General features: G+C 30.3%; 1 protein-coding gene across 2 annotated transcripts in view; it reads right to left on the bottom strand.

Annotated features, from left to right (window-relative positions):
* Positions 1–20,891, bottom strand: part of LOC145272500 (retinal-binding protein-like) — a 573,911-nt gene that overhangs the window by 22,498 nt on the left and 530,522 nt on the right. For both annotated transcript variants that reach the window (XM_080127042.1, XM_080127038.1), the window contains one exon: positions 1–20,891. This exon is cut by the window's left edge and continues 22,498 nt beyond it; it is cut by the window's right edge and continues 279 nt beyond it. The gene's annotated coding sequence lies outside the window, so the exon portion shown is untranslated.

Here is a 20,891-nt window from a genome sequence, read left to right as displayed (position 1 = left end):
AGTGATTGCAGTAAACCAACCTTGTGTAAATCAGTCTCACTAAGAAGATAACTAAAATGAATGACACATAAGTAACAAATTTAGGAAAACTCGTCCATTTTTGCTGGTGGGGAAAACTGACCCATTATTAAATAAATATCGATTGAAAACACATTTTATGACCATTCTTGAAGAGAATGTTTGTAGGAGAGACTATAGTCACCCTATAATATTAAAAAAAAAGTTTTACTTGTTTACTGTTGTTTTATAAAAGATAAAATCGATTTTTTTTAAAGTGTTTGTTTTTTTTTCTTCTTATTTTAAAGTGTTTATTCAGTTTAAAAAAGCGACTATACTCCCATAATATTTTTGGTTCTCCTGATTTCTACTTTCGCTTTTCTCGCTCACATGCTCCTATTCCGAATTCGTAAAAGCGGGCCGACATTAATGGACTTTATTTTTGGGTTTGTATTACTATACACAAATTCGAAAAAGTTGTCAAAAAAAAAAAACAAAACAAATACATTACTAAATATATAACAAATAAATGTTATCAAAAGGCAAGATAAGTTACTCTTCTACCTAATTGGATAAGTTTTTAGTGTTTTTATTTAATGTAAAATGTTTATTCGGTTCTATAAATATTCAGTGTTTATCGGTATGTGTGAAAGATGAATGGCAGCAAGCTCGTTGTTGAATATGTTAAGTTTGAAGAAAATGAGTTCAAACAAAAAAATTATCCAAAATATTGTTAGAAACTCACATATGTTACCGTGACATAGAAACCCATTGAATATATGTCGGTCTAACAGTATTTTGTATACTTTTTAGTTTGAACTCAGTGGGTTTCTACCACCATTTTGTTTTATTTCTTATTCTCAAGTAATTGAGTCTCCAAAGACATCGCGGCCATCTTTTCTTGTTCTCCGTCAGCGTTCAACATTACTCCTTTTTCGAACTGAATAGACATTTTACGTTAAAAACACTTGTCCAGTTAGGTAGAAAATTAATTTTTCTTGCCTTTGATAACATCTAATTTGTTATATTTTTGGACCTCTGTGTACAGTAATAAAAACCCTTTTATTTTTGTGCTATTATCGAAACTCCCGAGATGAGATCCCCCTCACGTCGGACATTTTTTTTTGTTCTCACGTAACACTCGACACTACTTGTTTTTTTTTAACTGAATGAATGCTTTAAAATAAGTTCAACCACTGAAAGCTTAGCAAGTTAGGCAGGAAAACGACCACTTAGAACAATCGATTTTATCTATTAAAAACAAAAGTAGACAAAATATTTTTAAAAACTATTATGGGGTGTGTACTCTCTTTTATAAACAATATCTTCTGCAAGAACGGTCATCAAATGTGTTTTCAATCGATATTTAATCAATAATGAACCAGTTTTCCCCACCTAGCAAAAATGGACGAGTTTTCTGGGCACCATAATAACACCCGTAACTAAATAATTGCCTTTCAAAATGAGTTTCTACTTTTTAGGTTATGTGTGACTGAAAACTCAAACAAAAAACTTGACAGAAAAAAATAGAAAAAAAAAAAAACGGGAAAAATTATTTTAGAATTTGGACTGGGGGATCAGTTTCTTCTATAAGTTTAGTTTTTTACCACTAACCCCCAGTCTGACTGGAATGATAGTAAAATTACACTCAATTTAAAAAGTTTATATTAACCCCTCCCCTCAAAATGCCCAGAAAATTGCCCTAAAACATTAGAATAGCTCAGAAATTCGGGTCATCTCAAGTTTAATTTATGTGAAACTAAACTCTAAAAACAATTCATATTTTTCTTTCTCCAAAAATTTTTCAGGGTGTTCATACGTAATCTGGCGTTTGCTTAGAGGGATTTGTTGGAGACTTTTCATATACTGCCACAACAATAATTTTTTATATAGTTAAATAATCCAGTTAACTTTTATATTTACATGAAAATGTAAGGTTAAATATTAAACGAAATTTAAGAAAAAACATTTTAGTAGAATACATTTTTAATTATTAAAAAAAAAAAATACGCACTTACATTTTTGTTGGCAGACAAATTTTCAGTCTACATCTGGGGTATTTGAGTGTTTTATCAGTGGAAAGAAATATAAATTTAACTGCTAAAATTGCTACAATTATAACCATAAATCGTTTATTACTCGGTTTGAGTTTATGATCTTTTATCAGCATATTGAAAATTTGCTTTTATGACAAATAAACACTACTTACAGATAGGAGCTTCCAAAATCAAAGAAACGCTGGCACCAAAATGTGTCTAACATAGAAGTGTGAAAGAACTGCACGCCAGTGGAACTCTCTGCCGCTTGCCTGTTTCCCACCTGACTACAACTTGGACGTCTTCAAGTCCAACATAAACAAACTCCTGACAAACCGCCCCCTTAAGTAAGACACTTTCAAAACCCAATACTAATGATTACCACAATACTATCTCATTGATCATTGATTACTGTACACACAATAACCCTTATCCCTGAGTGGCCTTCGGGCCTTGGTAAGTGGTGACCCCCATGTAAAAAAAAAATAAACCCTCAAAATCCACTAATTCATTAACGCTTTGTCAGGTTTGTCAATGACCAGGCAAATTTGTTGTTTTTTGGCACAAGTAAAATAAATTTATATCGTTTTTTTATGTTATTATGAATATAGATTTTAATATCACTAGGTACTTAAAAACAATAAATGTTCATCATTTTATCTTAAGCGCAATGTAAAGTTAAGTTTGACATGTTTTTTAAGGAATCGATTTTGGAATCGGAAATTAGAGTATTTTTTTCCCGATTCCAATACCCTGAAAAGTTCTGATCTTTCCCATTCCTGCTTAATTGTCTCAACAAATGTATGTATATGAATTTAGGAAAGCTCGTCTCCGGAAAACTCGACCCCTTTTGCTAGGTAGGAAAACTGGTCCCTTATTGAATAAATATCGATTGAAAACACATTTTATAATCGTTCTTGAAGAAGATATTGTCTTTAAAAGAGAATACACATCCCATAATATTTAAAAAATATATTTATACTTGTTTACTGTGGTTTTAAAAAAATTAAATTCATTTTTCTAAGTTTTCATTTTCTACCTAGCTTTGAAAGTTTTGGGTCTTAACTTATTTTAAAGAGTTTATTTAGTTAAAAAAAAAAAAAAAAAAAGAAAGTAATGTCGAGTGTTACTTATGAACAAAAAATGTCGGACATAAGAGGATCACGTCTTTGGAGGATAATTGCTCAAAAATAGAAAATTAAAGAAAATATTAAGGTAGATATAGTTTTAAAATGACCCCCCCCCCTCCAAAAGAAAATAAATTTGTATATTTTTAGGTAATAATGCACATCCCATAATATCTTTAAGAATATTTTTTACATGTTTATTGTTTTAAAAAAATTAAATTGATTTTTCCAAGTTTTCGTTTTCTACCTAACTTTGTAAGTTTTTGGTGCTTAAACTTATTTTAAAGAGTTTATTTAGTTAAAAAGAAATAAGTAATGTCGCACCCGACATTACTTAGTAAATAATTTTTAACAAAAAAATGTCCGAAAATTAAAGAAAATACTGAGGTAGATATAGTTTTAAAACGAGCCTCCCCACCTTCAAAAGAAAATAAATTTGTATATTTTTAAGTACTGCACAAGTGCCTCCGAAATGACTTTCGAAATAACATTATTTCAGCGCGGTACCAAAATTACATAAGACCGTGTTTCTTTTTTTTTTTGTTTTGTAATAACACAAGAATTATTTAAACTGAATTAATTCTTCTAAAGAAAATAATTGCTTTCTTTGATAATACGTGTTTTCTTTATTTTTGTTTCGTAATGACACAAAAAGTGTTAAAACTAGAGTATTTTTTTAAATAAATATTTGGTTTCGTTTTTCGTATCTTGACTCCGTGATCAAGTTTATTTTTTTTAAGCAATAGTTAAAAATATTTTTTAAAAATAATTTGGGGGTGCATAGTCTTTTAAAAACAATAATCTTCTTCAAGAACGGTAATAAAATGTGTTTTCCATCGATATTTATTCAATAAGGGACCAGTTTTCCTACCTAGCTAAAAGGGGGGATTGTTTCCGTGTACGAGTTTTCCGGGTACAGGTTTTCCGGAGACGAGTTTTCCAGGCACATATAGGGGTAGCAAAATTTATAATGAACATTAATTTTTTTTTTTTTTTAGCAGGCACTAAGTCAAATATTTTGCAACCTAGCATATATTGATGCCACAATCATACTGAGCACTTATCACTAGCTTTTCAGAAACTTTTGTCCATATGAGTTATCAGGAAAGCAAATGTCAAAAAGTGTGTTATTTACTGAATGCACTCGTCATGTCAAAGAAGATTTCAAGAATAGTTAAAGCATCCATAAAGACTTTTTACTGTAAGGAATAAAATTAGTTTGAGCAAAACTATTATGAAGAAGTCTGGAAGCAAAGGAATCAGCAAAAAAAGAAAAAATATTAAAGATCTAAAATTTGAAGGATCCAACGACATCCATGAGAAAAATGGCAATTGAAATGCAGCTGTACAAGAAGAGCATTAGAAATATAGTAAAATATGATTCGAATTAAAATCTTACACAAGAACAACGCAACTTGTTGAGAACAGCTATGAAAGAAAAGAGATTTAAGAAAAGCAAAAAAGTTAAGAGATAAAAAAATTTTTTTCAGATAAAAAGATCTTCACTGCCAATGCTGTTTTGAAGCACAGAAATGACAGATTATCACAAAATCGACAGGTGAGGTCAAGAGTACATTCAGAACAAAACATCTTGCTCTAGTTATGGTTTTTGGTGTTGTGACTTCCGACGGGAAAAAATGCTTATAAAATTTTACAAAGCTGATGAAAAGATCAATGTTTATACTTACCAGGTATTTCCATGGCTTAAAGCAAAATAACCAGATGCATGAACACAGGATAGTGCTTCTGCCAACACAGCTAGAAAAATACAAGATTTCCGCAAATCTAACTATCATGATTATAGCTGCCCTTTAGCCCAGATATAAACCCTACAGATTATGCTATTTATGGCGTTTTAGAACATGTTACCGATAGAACATTACACAGCAATGTTAACTCTGGTAAATATATATTAAAGGAGAGTGGGAGAAGTTGTCTCCTGAATATTTGAGGAACACTTGTACAGCCACCACCGCCGGATAAATATAATTGGTGTTGTGAATTTCGATAAGAAAATGACTTAAATTTTACAACGCTGATGAATAATACTAAAAAAAAAATGTTTTACTACTACATGACTCAGAGATGCAAGGTATTTTGTTATGGCGTAAAGCAAACTACCCAGATGATAATTATGTATAGGTAACAAGATGTTGCTCCAGCCAACAGTTAAAAAAATACAAAATTTCTGCAAATTTAACTTTGACAATTTTAAAGTACAAATTTAACTTTGACAATTTTAAGGTACAAGTTTCAAGGATCGGGTGAAGGCAGATACATAGGATAAAAACATTTTCTTGTGGCAAATGAATTGTGACATTCTGTAAACCATCTTTCAAGTTGCCTCAAAATATTGTAAATTGTGCTTCCTTACAATATATATGAGAGATAAAGGAAGACAGAAAAAAGAGAAAAGAAGAGAGAAAGATATATATATATATATTATATATATATATATGAGAGAGAGAAACAACTAGAAAGATGTGGTTCCTAATTGTATATAGAAACCAATTTTTCTACAACCACCTCTAAAACTTACACTTTATTTCGGTTTTTGCTTTTTTACTAAAATTGCATTTCTGAATAAAAACGTTGCCATATTTTGTATGATAAATAGCACACAAATCTTTCAGGAATTTCTAAACAAAAAATTATTTAAAAAACTTAAAAGTAATTTCTACAGAACATTTTCCATAGTAAGAACAACAATTTACATAGATTACATGCATAGAATTCTTATTTATATTAAAGAAGAAATGGAACTAAAATACTGCCATCTCTCTTTCCGGTTCACCACAATAAAAGAATTTTTTAAAAAATAAAATAAAAAAACTTCACAGATCACAACTATAATACTGGTAGATATATGAAACTACAGTGTAAAGGGAACACGATTATTACAGCAAAGTTATAAACAATTCCGAAAAGTTTATTTTTGTGTATTCAAACTTGTCAATTGTGATGTTTTAAGTTTTGTGAAAAAAACAAAAACAAAAAAAAACAAAAGAAAAAAAAAGTTGCAATATAGAAATATCAAATCACAAATCTTTAAAAGAGAAATGTTCTTGAACATTTTATATACCGATTACATATCACAAGAATTCATATTTCATACATTATTAGCAAGTTAAAACAAAAACCAATTTAAAAATGGCGTTCACAAAGTCATCCGAACAAATACAAATAACTTTAGACAAAAGACATAAATCCTTCCTCAAGACATGAACATTTAGAAAAAAAAAACATTGCAAAAATGGAAGGGTTATTTTCCAATATTTTTGTTATAAATCCGAATATATATGTCAGTAAATGTGAGGGACGCACCAAAAGTAATGCCTCCTATTTTTTGTTTTATTATTCAACCTGAATAGATCAGAGGAGGTTGCATCTTATGCATTCATGACCTGAAAGTTTCATCTCTCTATTGCAGATATTGACAATGTTAGACTAAAAAAGCAACACCTGTCATGGACTATATATATATATATATATAAAACCTGATCAACATTCATTGTTGAATGTTTACAAAACCAATGCAGTTTATGTTAGCACAGGAGATAGGTTCGTCGATTTCGATTTCAAAGTGGCAACAGATGTGAGTAACATTTATGACTAGAGCATCAAAAGAAGCTGGCAAAAGTGCATTGAGAATGTGGTGACTAGGTAGAAAAATATATTCCCGTCTTTGTAGTTCAACATTTTAGTTTTTGAGTAAAAAATAGGAGGCCTTAGTTTTGGAATGACCTTCATGCCTGAATGGAAATATAAGTTATAATAATCTTTTATAAATGTTTTATTATAGAATTGTGGTCTTCTCAGAAGATGAATCGTATAGTTCCCAACTTTTTTTTTTTTTTTTTTTTACATGGCCGCACAGCTACCACAAAGATTTTCTGCTCCTAAAACCTTTTTGCAATAAAATACTGAAAAAAAAAAAGATTATATTAGTAAAAATTGTATTTACATAAATCAACATATTGTGATCTGAATTATTCAGCACTGATGCCGATTCTCGGTATTTGAAGAGCTCTTGATATTCTGATTTATCGTTACATCACTAATATAAAAAAAAAAAAAAAATCTTACTAATTAGTAAGTGTGAAATGTCTAGTTTCTGAGAAATTCGGCTATTTTGAATTGAACAATATCATCATGATTAAGAAATTAAATGCCTTCATTAAAGAAAATGAAATTAAACAACTACTAGTTATAATCTCTTTGTAGCACACCAGCAATCATTTCGCGGCACATTAATGTGCTATGGCACAGTAGTCGGGAACCACTGATACCGAAATTATTGTAAGTGTAATCCGAAATGAGCCAAATGAATATAATTTACTTTGGTTGGATATAAAAGTTTTTTTTTTTTTTTTTTTTTTTTTTACAAGAACACATATGGAGTTGTTAGTATGAAATGGAGAGAATTTATTCGAGCTGCATAAAGATTTTAATCTTTTTTCAAATAAAATCGGTTAATTTATTATTTTAAAAATTTTTATTTTACAAATATTTTTATGTTTCAAATTTATCTTAGACCTAACTATGGCAGTGTTCTTTATTATCTGGCAGTGTTTAGGATTGCAACACAGTAAATCAATAGACTGTCTACAAGTTTTTATTCAGTAAATGAAAATACTTGAAGAAATGAGACAGATTAATTAAAAGGAAATAATGATTTAATTAGGTTGTTCAAAAATTGTGCTTTTTTTTTTTTTTTTTTTTTTTTAATTTTCAGCATTTTATGAGTAGAGGTAAATTTAGTGCTTTTATTTTTTTAATTATATTTTTAAATTAAAAAACAAACAAAAAACATTGAATTCTTTGAATTTATGGAATAAAGATCAAAACTAATAAAGAAATTAACTTTTAAAAGGAAAAAGTGATAATTCAAATAGTATAAGTAACAATCTTTTGTCAATATTACCATTTTTTATTGTGATAATACATTCTAACCATAGGAAAAAAAATGTAAAATTTATTGGAAACTCTTTAGGTTTGTACCTCATGTTTCAGGTAAATTGGCTTGAAAGAAAGAAAAAATATGTGGCAGCAAATATTGGACTTGAAGTAATAAAAAAAAAACCATTTAACAGAAATATGATGACCAACAAACTTAGATTGTCTATTTCGCATTAGATTTAATGGATTCAAGATCAATTTTTACCACCGTCCATTCTGCGTTATATTCTTTGTCAACATAATTTCAATCTCGACATCTATTTTAAAATTTAACTTGACATTTAAACATTTGCATCAGAAATGCTTGGAGTGCTGGTAGAATTCATCTGATTTAAAAGCCAAATTTCATTAGTTGAATTCTTTGAACTACCTCTAGTATTATTTTCACATTTCCAAATATTCAATCCTCAGTACGGGTGACACTCAAAATACAATCGTGAATTACTTAAGACTCCTACCCAGCCATGACAGACAGAACGAGAGTATACTACCCCCATGGACTAAATAAAAGGTTCCATTCAAAATTCTATCCAGATTCCAGAGTTTGACAAAATATACCTGCAGACGGTTGGAGGTCACATCGACTGAAACATTGTGCAAATAACACTCATGATGAGGTCAGTAGTCCGAAGAATCCAAATAATGAATCCTTATTTAAAAAATTCAGAAACATTAAATCTTGCAGTGAAGCAAGTATATCATGGAGCAGGTACAAGATGTATTTTAATATTTTGACAAAGCTTAGAAAATACTTCAGTTTTAACAGGTGAAGATCCCCCTCCAAGTTATTAATAGTAATAAAGAGAAATGAATATTTATTTGGAAATACATATGCACCCCATCACACAGCAAATCTATTTCCATAATCATGCTTTATTTTTCCTTTCTGCTTTCTATACTGATTTATACGTTTTTTTCTTTTCTATTTTTATGCTTCTCAACGTTTTTCTTTATTATTTACTAGAACAACAATTTTTCTCTTTAAATTTCATTTTTAACCGCTAACATATATTTATTTCTTTTTTAACATTCCCATACTTTTTTTTATTTTTAACCCCCCCCGCCTTTTGTTTCGGTTTTCAGGTTATCATAAATGAGCTGAGATTTTGTTTTGTTTTTTTTCAACTTGCAATAGGTCAGTCATACTCTATTGAAATAATGGGTATGGGCTCGTTCTGTTCATGCTGTAAACGTCAACATTAGGCTCAACCAGGCATGCAGGACGATTACCTGCAATCTGAAATCGACCAACCTAGCTGTCTGGAATCGCTATGCTGCAGATTCATCAATAGGTGATAACAATGGCAGAGCATAGCAAGCAGAGCAACGACAATCACCATTTCCCATGTAAACATAAAAAGGTGCAACAGCGACTATTATTCTGCAAGAGCTTCGCCACTGTCACAGGCATTGGATAAACAACACCAGCGTCCTTCCGCTTGTGACTGTGGAATGAGCCTGTCAAAGACAACAACAAGGCTCTTCTGGCACTGAAAGATCTGACAGGCTATAAACTTCCCTGGAAAGAGTGGGTAACACTCAACTAGGCCTGAGCAAAGGTTACCAAAACATGGGACAACTTGCACAAGATGTGCACAAGAGAGTCTATGCATTGTGGCATCAACGTGCAAATTATTACACATTCTCATGGACTGCCCTCTGAGCAAAGCATGTGGACCGGAGTGATGCCCCAAACACTGCCTGACAATGGATCTTGAAATGCTACAATGATGAAATAAGTATTATAAGACTTACATTGGAAAGCAAATAGCAAGTCAGACAATGCCCCAGTTAGAAATAAATTTAGAATCAAACCCCTCCATTCTAAATTAAAAGTCAATATTTTTTTCTTCTTTAGGTTATTAGAAATGATAATTTATATATAAAAAATTCAATTACTAATATGATTCTATGTATTTACTAGCAGACTGTCTAGCGTTACCTGGTCATGAAATGAACTTAAATATATTTTAATTTACAGAGCTTTCATATTTATTATTATAGAGCCACAATTCTATTGATCATTATATTGTACCCATTAATTAGTACCGATTTCGGAAAATAGAAAAAAAAATGACTTGAGTGCCACCAGATAGGATTAAAATAACTCGTACAACTCTCCAGCCGGATTTCTTAGCCTCTAAGCCACGCCCATACACATATCAATAGTTAAAAAATAATGCTGTTAAACTTATGATTGTAGATTTGGTCATGCAAACAGGTTTAGTTAACTATTCATTCCAAGGTCAACTGTTTTTTCAATTTTAACTTAGCAGCTATTTTTGTCGGCTAAAACCTAAATTGAAAGTATGCTACAGGTTCAAATGCCCTACATATCAAATTTTAACTCTAAACCAAAAACATTCAGAGAGGAGTTTAGTAGAGACCCCCCCCCCCCGACAAGGTAACACACACACACACACATATATATATTATTTCTGTGTGTTAGAATGTTTTCATCTTAAATTCGACGGGAGTATGCAAAATGTTGAAACAATGCATAAATAGAATTTAGCGTTATAGCTAAATGAAACCAAACATCTAACAGGAAAGCATAAAAAAATGGATAAATAATTAAGGCTCGTTTTTCAAAGGAATATGCAACTTAGTTAACCATCACATAGTTGCTCACATGCATGTGACTAAGTATATTAAGTTCGTTTTAATAATTTTTAAATAGTAAAAGTAGGCTTTTAATGATGTCTGTTGATGCATTAATATCAGAGTAAGAAAAAAACTTTATAGGTATATAAATTAATGCAAACACTAGTGAAGCATAATTTTCCTGACATTTTCGCACTAGTAAAAAATAAAGCACTTAATTATTAGATTGCTTAATTTGTTTTATTTAAAATTATATTTAAATATCATGAAAATAAAAACTGTACAGGAAAATTTTGTTTCATTTCTAAACTGATTATACCATTAAAAAAGTTATTTTTAATTTTAATACACACAAAGCAAATTTTGGTGAAGTATAGACAGAGCGCCCTAGAGAGAAAATGGTTGCCAAGAGAGTTTTATGTAAAATCTCTAAGAAATCCTTGTTCTGCTTATAAATTATAAAAATAATTTTTTTTTGTATTGAACAACAAAATTCATCTTTTGAACATTTTCATCTGCAACCATCAATTGACTGCAAATAAATTTCACACCTCCAAGAATTGGCTATTAACTGATACTCGACAATCCATTGAATCATTTGGAACTTGTCAGACAGCTCCATGACATGTTCGAATACTATTCTTCAGTCTGCATGAAATCCTTGTCATAAACAGCATTTAAAAAACTTATTAGATGTATTCAAAGAAATCAGCAGCCATTTTCTCTCTAGGTCGCTGTGTCTACACATTACCCAAGTTTTTCTTTCAGTTTTTGGTGATTGTAAGATGAAAGAAAAAAAAAAATGGTGTGAAAACAAATTTACAACGAATTATACCAAACACAGGAATATTTAATCTATCAATTTCATTAGCTTTTCAGGTTTGATACTTTTTAAGTATTTGTTTTGTTTAGATTTTGTATCATTGCTTCAAAGACTTCTAATGCAACAGATCCAAAATGGCAGTCATGCAAAGTTTCATATAGTTAATGAAATCGGCCATTTTGACTTTCAGACTAACAATATCAAATTTGAATGAAACTTGAAATAAAAACTCTTAAAGACTTTAAATCACAGAAAATATGCAGGTAAGTAGAAAAGTAACTTAGTACCTTTAGAAACAGTTTGTTGAAAATAAAATTTTTTTTCATTCTTTTGTTTCTTGTTAACTGTAACTGCCCAGCTCTTTTCTGTTACATTTCAAAGACAAACAACTTTTTCTACATTTTACTAGTCTTTTTATATATATATATATATATATATATACTAATAGATGTACCCAGCATAACGTTAAATTCCTTTATAAAAAAAAAAAATAGATAAAAACTGAAAGAAACAGACATGTGCACGCAAGTATGTTTGTTTTTTTTTTAAAACAGTTCACTCCTTGTAAGTAAAAAGAAAAAAAAAAACAATACTCTAGCGGAAATTGAAATCAAAACCTAAAGACGAGTCAACGATTGCCACGATCTTTAAAAAAGTGTTTTCACACCTACTTATACTTAACATAAAGCTGTTATGTGAACAATTTGCTCATGCAGTGTCATGAAACAGTTGACAAACATAAAAATCCGATGACCCCCATGTACCAATTTTTCAATTTTGACCCCTTAACAGCCTTGTTTTTCTGGATGAAAACCTATTAAAAAGTTTCCCCATATCTGAATACCCAATACCAAATTTCAAGTCTGTAGATCAAAAGTTCATTCAGTATATAGATTGAGAGTTCTCACTTTTAGATATACTAGCAGTTCACCCGGCATTAGCCGGTCGTGAAATATGCATACATATTATAATTTAATTTACACAGGAACTGAGACATATGCATGCAAGTATTATGCTTGTTCTAAACAGTTCACTTCTTGTAAGAACAAAAAAATAAATAAAAAAAATATCAAAACCTAAAGATAGTGAGTCAAGTATGATAATCATTAGGTCAGCTTGACACGATCTTTAAAAAGTGTTTTCAAACCAACTTATTCTTAACAAAGAATCTGTCATGTGAACGATTTACGCAGACGCATTTGTGAAACAGTTAACAGATAAAACCTGATGACTAATGTACACATTACAAAGTTTTCCACATGTCTGAATACCCTATTTCAAGTCTTTAAATCAAAAGTTTGTTGAGTATATAGGTTGAGAATTGTCCTCAAACACGCACACACATTATATATATATACATGTATATATAAAAAATTACTATAATTATTTTTAATACCTACAAACACTAGTGCTTCATCTTTTCAGGGATCATCAGTGCAGGGAGTCATGATTATCACCGGTCAGGAGATTTGAACTGGTCATGAAGCCATCTCTGACTCCATTAGCAAGAAACAAACGACTTGGCCAATGTTAACCGTGATGAGAACATAGTTGAAATTATATTTTATATACATCGTAAATGTCATTCAAGAATGCCAAGAGTGATCTCATGATTTTTAACATCACAATCTGCGTATGTGGGCTTAAATGACTGGCTTATTGAGAACGTTATGTTGAAATGAAATAACAGAGTTCTTAAAGGGGCAGACATAACGTCATGTTGACAAGAAAGTTCTTGCGGTTTTTAACATGAAAATTCAGATGATTACATCTCAGCTCAACAAAAATTTACTGATCATAATAAGCACCATCAAAATGGACTTTTGTCAACGCAAAACAAGTGTATTCATGCCAGTAACGTAAAAATCTTGTGTTCTGGTGGCGATGAAGTCATTAAAGGCATTTTTGATATTGCTTAGGTTTTTGAAGCATTTCCCACCAGAAAAGTTGAGATGCTTAAAAAAGTGGTAGTTGATAGGTGAGAGGTCTGGAGAGTATAGAGGATGAAGCAAAGTTTCATAGTCCAATTCATTCAACTTCTGCAGGGTTGATTTAGCAACGTCAAGTCGTGCATTGTCATGGAGGAGAATTGTGCCTTTTTTTTTTACCAATGTTGGGTGTTGTTGAAGTTTCTAATGCATTTAATTCATTTTTTGACAGTACTTCACCGCTGTAATGGTTTCGCCTGCATTAAAAAACTAATGGATGAGACCGGTCGCAGACCACCAAACAGTCAGCATGACTTTTGATACAACTTTAGCTTCGAGAAGTGTCATGGAGCTTTGTTGGTGTCTAACCACCGAGTTGAGTGTCGCCGGTTGTCATAAAGAATTCACTTTTCATCCCAAGTCACAACCCGGGTGAGAAACGGGTCGTTCTTGCTGCGTAAAAGGAAGATAACCCTTCATAACGTTTTTTTTTTTGTTTTCGTTCAATTTGTGAGGCAGCCATTTATCAAGTTTTTTGTCTTTCCAATCTCTCTCAAATGGTTGGACATTATGTTTAATTCAGAAGCAAGATCTCTAACAGTTATATATGGATTGGTTTCGACCACTACGCTCATAATCTTCAAGACTTGTAGCCAGAACAAAATTTCTTAAACTACCATTGTGCTGTGCATTCAGTTGTGGTTCCTGGGACAAATACTTTGTTAATATCGCAAGCTGTTTCAGCAGCTTTTCGACCTAGCTTGAATTGAAATAGAATTGCTTTTTTTTCATCTTGTATTCAACATTCTGAAAAGACATAATTGTTTGAAAACGATTGGAATTTAAATGATTAGGTAGAGCGAAAAATGCTCTTTGAAATGATATATAAAGTAAAGATATAACGAAAACTTATTTGAAAATACATCATTTGAAATCAAAATTAAAAATTCCACAAGAACTTTCTTCTCAACCTTTATATAAAAAAAAACAAAACATTTTCAAAAGTTCTCAATAAGTATGTAGAGCTATTACAATTGAAATTATATGAAGATCAGAAAAATCCTATGTGGATGAATATTTTGAAGTTATTCATCTTCTCCGGAGTTAATGACACAAAACGATTAAATGCAAAGCTAAAAACTAAAATATATAAACGTACTGTCAAAAATGACCTTACACAATTAGACCTTATGTCTGACAAGCATATTAGGGGAAAGAACAGGAACCAAATTTTTAACTGTTAAAGGCCATTTTTGAAAATATGTTTTATTTTTTTAAATATATACATTTTTAGGGTATCAGCCTTTCATTTAATCATTTTGAATCATTACTGAAATCTTGATGAGACCAGTAACTTTGATGAAATGGTGATTAATCTATACAGGGGTTTTCTTATGTTTATATATTGAAATTATATATATATGTGTGCGTGTGGAATGTCCAAACAATTTTTAGCATTGTATCAAGCTGCATAAAAGGTTAACTGTTTCCTAAACAAATATTAATTTATGTCAAAAGACAGAAATAAAACTGAAAGCTAGAAATTAAAGGATGAAGACTAAACCAAATTAAAATTCCAAACAAGGATAAAAATTGTAAATATTTTATCATAAAGAAAATAAAAAATTAAGCAATGACTAATCTTTTGTAGACTGGTGGGATGAAATATCTTTTGCTATTTACCGAGAAAAATATGCATATTCACAAAATTTAATCAGAGGTTTACGGATATTCACAAGTATTAATGACTTGGGATGATTAATGAACCAATCAAATATCACCAACATCTTTCGATTTCCTTTAAAGCCAAAGATTCGACACAAATCAAGAACAAATATTTTATGATACATTCCTTTATTTTTAATTATTTAAAATCATAAAATTTCAATAAAACCAATTAGTTAAAATGCATTAACCAATAAATTCTTTGTTTAAGTTTATTTTGCTTTATGAAACAAAGAAAATCTTTAAAAATGAATTTTGTTTCTTTACATTCGAAGAGATTTTAGTTATTGACCAAACAAAAAATTATGCATCCTAATTCCAGATTGGATCAAAGAAAAATTTAACTTTTACAGAAACATTTCAATGTTCTGTTAACATATCTATTTCTATGATTTTTTGTTTTTGTTTTTACAAAGGAATCACCATTTATTAAGGCCCAGAGGCCACTCGAGGATAAGGATTATTGAGTATACAGTCAAAAAGACAATATAGTAATTGTTAGAAGTGTAAACTTGGTAAATTGGATTACTTAAGGGGAACGGCTCATCCAGAACTTGTTTACATTGGGCTTGAAGACGGCCATATTGTAGTCAGCGGAAAAGCAGGTAAACGAAAGAGTTCCACAGGTGTGCAGTTCTTAGAAGCTTTGTTCATGGAATCTACGTTTATGTTTAGGCACAGATAAAGAGTGGAGGAAATTATTGATAGTGTTTACAGCCAAATGAGTGTTTCTCATGAATGTTTGGTGAGGGGGTACCATAGATTGGAGCTCAGACGAGCACTTGCTATGAAAATAACGATAAAACAGAGACAGGGTCGCAACGTCTCTTCTGTGAGAAAGAGGTTGCAGGGAAGAGAAAAGGGCATCCTCCACTAGGCTACGAAGTCTATTCTGAACAATGCCAAGGTAGGATAAGGTCTTCCTAGCAGCTCCTGCCGAGATGTGACAGCAATACTCCATCCTTGGATGTATCTGGCTCTTGTAGAGAATTATATCAACAGGTAGATATCTAATGGATCGATAGAAATATCCCATCATTTTCCCAGTGATCTTGGCAACAGATTTGATGTACGTATTCCATTTTAGATCAGGAGTAAAGGTCAAGTCCAGAAGCTTGTCAAAACATGGAGCCTCCTTAAGACGAGAGCCATTCATTTCAATTGATGCCAAATGGAGATCAGAAAGTTGATGATGCAAAGATAGAAGCTTGGTTTTAGATGCATTAAAAGTATCCAGCCACTTTTTTCCCCATTGTACCACATGCTCAAGATCAGAGGAGAGAGAATCAGAGAGAACTTGGTCATTTATGGCCTTTGATGTGCTGCCATAGATGGTAGTGTCGTCAGCAAAAATGTCTATGAATGATCTAAGGATGTGATTTGGAAGATCATTAATATAGATCAGGAAGAGAGTTGGACCCAGGATGGACCTCTGAGAAACTCCAGCATTAATACTATGAGCTTCTGATACACAATGACATTATATAATACTAGGAGGCTGATTGACATTGCCCGATTGTAAAATATGCTTCAATATAATTCGTGCACATTTTGTATTTATTATTATAGAGTCAATTCTATTGATTATTACATTGTACCCAATATATAGTAGTGATTTCAAAAGTAAAAAAAATAAAAATGATTACCATCAGCTAGAATTGAAACTAAGATATTATTCATTGCCATCTGAGCTAAGCCCATACACTTATAAAAACTAAAAAAAAAAAAACGTTAAAAGTATAATCATTATGTATGCATAGAAATAACACGTTTAGTCCACTTATGACTTCAAAGTTCCATTTTTCTCAATTTTGACTTGCTAAAAACCAAATCGAATTTGTTCAACAGGTCTAAATCCTTTATATATCAAGTTTTAAATCTGTAGATTCGAAATTTGTAGATACCATTCTTCAGACAGACAACGTCACACACACACATTTTATTATTATTATTTTTTTTTTTACACATATATACATGTATATAAATTAAACAAAGAATTTTAAACCAATATTTTTTCAAAGTGCTCAATAGATGAGAGCTTTATAAATATAGCATGTAAACAAATTATCTTTGTAAAATGCAATCATGTTTCAGCACTACGTATACCTCATTGGGACTGAAAGATGGTGATGAATTTTTTTCCATTGCCGTCTTTTGGTTATAAGTATACAAAAACTAATTGCATTTATCTAAACCATTTTTTAATGTTATTTGAGATATGTAATACTTTTTAATATTTTACTACTTTATTGCAAACAACTGTTGGCTTGAAATAAAAATAACACACACTGTTTCCAGTGAAGAATAAAGTAAAAAGTTTTGAAAATATGTAAATTAAACTACACAGAATTTTCTTCATTTCATCCACATGAGAATTCATCAGGCTATTGCATGAAATTAATGTTACCATGTGTTTTTATATATTTATATGATTCTTTATTATTCCAATAGTTATGTGTTTATCACTTGATCCATAATTTACCCTTTACTTTGTTCATTTTTGGGGGAAATGAAACATGTTTTCTTTGTGTTTTAGAAAGTGATAAAAGTTTATGTAAATACATGAAATTATATAAGCAAAGTTGTCTGTGTGTAATAGCATCCCTGGTAAATGTTTGAAATAAAAATCCAAATAACCACATGTTTGGAATCAGCACCTTTCAGCCGATATTCTTATTGATGTCAAAAGTTATTGAACGTTTGTAAAACCCGATCCAAATCAGAAGTGCATAAAAACAAACCGACCCAACAAGTAGTTTTCACATCAAACCATTGTATGTACTTTAAAGAGAAAACATTTTTTAATTAAAAATATTTGATAAATGTTCACTAATATATTTTTTACATTAAGATTAAAAAAAAAAATATATTAATGCTTCTTTATTTTAATCAAACTATTTCTGATCTAGGCAAAAAAGAAAAGAAAATGCCCATGCTGAACTCATATAAGTCGTTTAAGAAGACAGTGTTCTTGTTAGATTAGTGGCCTTGTGGTTAAAGTGTCTGCCATCAGTTCAATATTTTATGTCATAGATTTAAATCTAACAGACAATTGCTTTTCGTTTTGCTTTGGGATTAGTCATTACATCGCCAATATCGATCATCATCATACTTGAATTTTTTTCATATAAAAATATATGGATGAAAATATTCGTAACTTCCAATTTTATACTATAAAATCCAAGAAAAATTGGGAACCCAGAATAGACAAATCGTTCAGTTGTCTAATAATAGTAAATAATGGAAATCACTTGCATAATGAATATGCCTGCTACTTTGGTTATACATTATCTCTCTTCCACAACTATTTGTTTTTTCAAAATGAGGTTGTTAGATCACTAAAAACAATTTTTTTAGATTTTAACCATCACAAAATCTCAAATCGAATCATAAATAGTATTATTGCCTTATTGATCCAAACAGTGATTTCGAAAAAAAAAAAAAAAAAAAAAAAAAAAATAACATTCGTGTCATTTAAGGAATATATATGTGATAACTATGTTTACGATGGTACCAAAGGAACAAAACTGTAGTTAAGCAATCGTTGAATGTTTTAGGTTCATCTAGAAATCTTATTTTAGAAATTTAGACAAAGAAAATTCAATTTATCAAATGTTTATGCAATGTCTAACTTTATGTGTACAATATTTTCTTTATAAATTTAAAGTTAAATTTGAAATAAAACTGCCAAATAGTCATTTTATGTTCTTGATTTTTTTTTTTTTTTTTTAAAGATGAGAATTGATAATTTGTATTATTTGAATTACTATTCTCATCTTGGCTTTTATATTCAAAACGTTTAGGCCGATATAACCATGGAACTTCTACAGGCAATTTTTTTGAACTTGAGGACATGCTAATCAAACTTGAGAAAATAAAGATAAGATTACCAAATTCAAAACGATGCACCTTAAGACGATCAAAAGTTACATTGTCCAAAATGTGAAAAAAAAAAAAAAAACCCCAAGAAACATAACTTTAAAAAAAGTTTTGTCAAAAAACAATTGTCAATAGAATATTCATTCTCTTAGTTTTTCTGTACTGCTTTGAATTAACGCTTACATTTTTCTTAAAAGAATAAAATGGAGGTATTAAGGTTCTGATAAATTATTTGTTTTGGAAAAAATGTCTGATTAAAAAATAGTTACATTAGTAATAAAGTAATTTTTATCTTTTAATGCATGGCACATTTATTTCTAAGATGAAAACTTCACAAGGGTTTTTGTAAAAGGAAAGTAAACATTAAAAAAAAAAAAGCATATCTAATTGACAAAATTGTCATTAAAATTACAAAGGGTGTTTATTATATTATCTGCTATAAAAAAAACGGTGAAATACAGCTAAATAAGTTGCAGCAAAATAAATTTAATTTAAAATATATAATCAGAAATAAAATCTTCAATAACAATAAAAAATAAGAAAAACTAAACTATTGACAGACGACAGGAAGAAAAATGTCCAAGGATACCATTTTTAAACAAAGGTTCTATCTCATGCATTTAATGTCAAAATCAGCAATTCACAAACATGCAACAAAAAGAAATGAATATTAAAATGTAACAGATAAAAAATAAATTAATTACAAAAAGAAAGAAAATAATACAAATTTCTTTTCATATGGAAAATATAAACAACGGATGAACGATCAGCAGTTGAAACGTTTCATTTTGGCATGACAGTTTTCAATGCAATCTGATGATTTCAATACAAAAAAAATCCATCGAAATTTTCAGCATCTGTATTTTTATTTTTTTTTGACAAAACACATGGAAAAAAAAATAGTCTGTTTTAAAACAGCATTTGTTTACATGAATAAATTTAAAACAGCATTTGTTTATATGAATATACAAATAAATCCAAAGTTTTGATCCGGTAGAGGATAAAAAGATTATTCTTGTCGCACTATTCTTCAAATGTTCAATTTCTTTCTCAGGATTTTTTTTCTTATTTATGTTGTACAGTGGCTTTATTTCAAGGTTCCTTCATGGATGGAGGACTTTTTTTTTTTTTTTAGGCATTGATGATGACCATTATGTTTTGAAGATGAAGGAATGATGTCATTTATTGGTTGGATGAAACGCATCCAGTCAACTGTTAATTAAAGCAGACGATTATGATACCAGCATATTTTTCATCATTTAATCATCACTGGGGCATGAAGAGAGAGAAAGGAAGAGTAAGACAGAGACAAACAGAGCCAGACATACCCATTTTTTTTTTCAACCCATACCAATTTGCTTCAAACTGGTTTTTACTCGAACTTCCCTCAACTTCGATGATGTCATGTGTACCTTCTTTCTCCACACATGTCAACTTTGACTTATTGAACTCTTTGACAGCCAATTCCCTTTGGCTACTGGTCCTTTAATGAATCCAAAGCCATTCAATTTATATTACACATATCAGCGGGGATTTTGTTCAATTAACTTTTTTCCATTGAAATAAAAATAGCAATGATAATAAGAAACAATGTGGAGAAGCAACTGGTCTTTGTCTCAACAACCAGTAAAATAATAATTACGGATAAATTTTTTTGTTGTTTTCTTTTACTCACATAGTTATATCATGCTTTAGAGTAAATATAATAAAATTAACTTTAATTTGAAAAAACAAAAAAATAAACACCCAACTCCCAGTTCATGCACTTCTGCACATGTACACAAAAAGATATCAACACATAATCGAGAGGAGA

The sequence above is a fragment of the Euprymna scolopes genome, chromosome 1 (assembly GCF_053919585.1).
Source record: "Euprymna scolopes isolate OS-2025 chromosome 1, ASM5391958v1, whole genome shotgun sequence".
NCBI classification, from domain to species: domain Eukaryota; kingdom Metazoa; phylum Mollusca; class Cephalopoda; order Sepiida; family Sepiolidae; genus Euprymna; species Euprymna scolopes.
The sequence above is the reverse complement of the archived record's forward strand: the minus strand, read 5'-3'. Positions and strand labels throughout refer to the sequence as shown.